The sequence below is a fragment of the Arachis duranensis genome, chromosome 2, assembly GCF_000817695.3.
Source record: "Arachis duranensis cultivar V14167 chromosome 2, aradu.V14167.gnm2.J7QH, whole genome shotgun sequence".
In the NCBI taxonomy this organism is placed as follows: Eukaryota; Viridiplantae; Streptophyta; class Magnoliopsida; order Fabales; family Fabaceae; genus Arachis; species Arachis duranensis.
Window position 1 is genome coordinate 7,579,375 of NC_029773.3, and position 3,562 is coordinate 7,582,936.

Below are 3,562 nucleotides of genomic sequence, written 5' to 3' on the forward strand. Positions count from 1 at the left end.
TAAAATATATATTAAAAATATGAATAATATTATACATTACTTTTGTATATATTATTATTAAACATTTTCTGAATTGAGTTTAAAAGTAATTAAAGAAAATAAGAAAAGTATGCAGAAAATAAGAAAAGTCAATCACGAACAATTATTTTAATTATTGTTCCTATTGTTGTGGTGATACTCTTCACTTGTTTTTGCTATTTGCTAAGAAGAAGAAGAGCAAGAAAGAGACTTAAAACTATTCTTAGAGAAAATTTTAAGTATCTATAAAATTGAAAGAAGAAAAAAATTATCTTAAATGTTCAATAAATTTGAAATTTTCTTTGTTTTTAAATGATTTAAACATATTGGTCTAGTTGATCATGAAAGTACCACTTTAGAAGGATTGCAAATTTGCAATTTGATTTGAACGTACTTAAAGTGTCTACAAATAACTTTTTATTTGAGAACTGTTTATACTCTGTTCTAAAATATAAGTTAGGTTCAAATTTAGTTAAAAGGCCCAATTTTAAAGGTTGACCTTCATTACTTATTCGACTTCGGATCTCTACAAAGAGATCGGAACCAGCTAAAATAGGCAGCTCATACTTATATAAAGAAATAACTATCGTCCTGAATTTCTTCCCTATTTTTAGAAGGGAGATGTCAACAACTCTAAAATAAAGGGACGGTTATCTATCCTCAGAAGTGAAACTACTTCAACGGTGGTTATTAATTCATTTCTTAGTAAATTCAAGTTTTAATACTCTACTCAACCCTTTGCTAACTTTAGTATCGAAATGTCTTTACAAATACTACCTCTCATTTCTTAAAACACACAATTCGGACAGCTGATTCCAAACAAAAATAATTTAAAAACCTCTATCCTTCAAGCGTTTGGATCTTCAATCTGAACCCGAATATCCGATTTTAGATAACCCGAACAAAAACCTTATTGGCAAAGGGAGGATTTGGAGGAGTTTATAAGGTAAGATCGAAAAAATGTGATAAATTTTCTTTTTTTTTTTTTTTTACTTTCATACAACAATGTACTTTCACCGTCAAACTTTTTAAGTTATTCAAACTTTGTTGATGTAACTTTTGCACAAAATCTAATTCTTTTTCTTAAAATTTTCAATAAGTGTTCAAAAAATTCTTATTCTCTTTTCTCTTTAGATGATTGGCGGTTTTTAAACTTTAATGATGTTAAATGTATATAAAAATCAGCCACTAAATTAGTTATTTTTATAGAATATATATTGTAAATGACTTAAACAATACACGCCAACTAATTTTTAAATTTAATGCTTATATTTATGTCTATTATAATATTTTTAAATTTTAAAATCTATTTTGTCAAAGGTAATTGTTGTTATTTGTATTTATTAAAAATTATTTTTAATTTTTTTTTATCAAACATAAATGCTACAACTTTTAAAAAGTCATATTTTAAAAATTAGTTTTTATAAGCTATTTTTGAAAAGTAAAAGTTTTACTAAACTAAGGTCTAGTTTGGATAAACAACTTAAATAAGCTCTTTTAGAAAAAGAACTTAAAGTATAAGGACTTTTATTAATACCAGTTTATAAATAAGTTATTTTGTATTTGGATTTTTAGTGCTTGTTTGGTCGCCATTATTTTGATAAAAAAAGATCTTTTTCAATGAAATTTTTTTTAACGTGTTTAGCAAATTTCTAGTAGTAAAAGTAAAAGCACTAAAAAAATTAAAAAAAAGACCTTTTTTGAGAAGCTGTCGTTTATATCTTTTTTTTAAAAGATCTTTTTTCATTAAAAAAAATATTTTTCATGTAATAAATAAACAAAAAGTACTTTTATATTGTTATACCAAAATATAATTGATAGATAAAAAGATCTTTTTGCATAAGATATCTAAACATAAAATTACTTTTACTTTTTCATAAAATCTTTTAAAAAAAGACAACTAACAAAAAAAAATTTTCTTAGAAACTCACCCAAACAAGCTCTTAGTTATAGAAGTACTTATTTTAAAGTTGTAGTGTTTGGATAAATAACTCAAAAAAATAATTTTTTTCACAAAAAATGGATATTAAAACAACGATGATAACAAATACTTTTCAATATTAAATGTTGATTTTCTATAATCTAATCACTAAGATTATAATTGTTTAGATAATTAATTCTTTATTTGCTCTCTTATTAGTTCCATTTTGTAGGTAGAAACTGTTTTTCTACTTCATCTTCACCCATACCGGTGTTCTTGTATGCGGTAAATAGTAATAAAATTTTAATTCACACTAATCTTGATGGCAATGCTAAAGAAATTATTGTGTAGTTAGTGTTTGTTGTTTTATTGTGTATGATATGGTAGATATAAATAAAAAATAAATGTAAAATGTGTGTCAATGTATATTTTGTTGCTGGAAGGAATATATGCAATAGGTGATTCAGATCAAACATTGTTTTAAAATGGTGGTAGAGGATGAATATTTTTAGCAGATAAATCATTACGTGAAAATGATGGTGGAAGGCCAATGCTTCTAACAGATAAAATCTTGGGTGAAAATAGTAGTGGGAGGCCAGTGTTTCCAGTATTTTTTACAGAGCCAATAGTGAAAATAGATTTTTTTTGTTTTGAGATCATTTGCTTTTACGGAAATGATAGAATGACTTATCGAAAAAGTCATGTATTTCTACTTTTTCAAAAAGTTATGAATTAAATTTCTAGAAAATTAAAAGTTCTTTTTAAAATAATGCCAAATACGCGTACTGTGACTTTTCATAATTCAAAAGTCAGAAAAAGTAGTTTCTGCTGCTTCCCAAATGGGCTCTAAGCCGGACCCGATTCCATACTCCTGTGTAGTTTGGAGTTTTGAAACTCCTTTATATTATTAATACTATAATATACGCAGGGACGGATACAAGGGGGGCGAGTGGCGGCCTCGGCCCCCCAACTTTTGTTAATAGTAATAAGTTATTATGTATAACTTAATTTTTTTTAAAAAATTATTTATTATTTTGTCTAGTATAAATAAAAATTCAGTCTAATTTAAATATTAATAATTTTTAATATCTACAAAGTAAGTAACAATATTAAAAAAATCTGAAAAAGATATTATTACTAATACTTTTTAATTAAATAAAAATTTTCAAATCTCATAATTAAAGTGAATTCTTTTTCTTCTTGTGGCCGTTTTTTTTATTCATTTGGTATTAATTTTCTCTGTTTCAACTGCTATAATTAAGAGATCTTTTTCAATTATGAATATTGTGAAAAATAACTTAGAAACAAAATAAAAGATGATTTTTTGCTAATTGTCTCTTAGTTATATTGAAAAGAAAATTACTGAAAAAATTGACACAAATTCTATTATTGGTGAATTTTATGATACGAAGATTCGACCACTTTGTTAATAAAAAGTATACACATATCTTTTTTACTTTAAAATATATTCTCTGTCGTTATATTTTTGTAATACATCTTATATTATATAATTTTTTTACATAATTTTTAATATTATGTGTTATTGCCCCCCCATAATATCATTTTTGGATTCGTCCATGTTTTTGACCCCCATAATATCATTTCTGGATCCATCCCTGAATA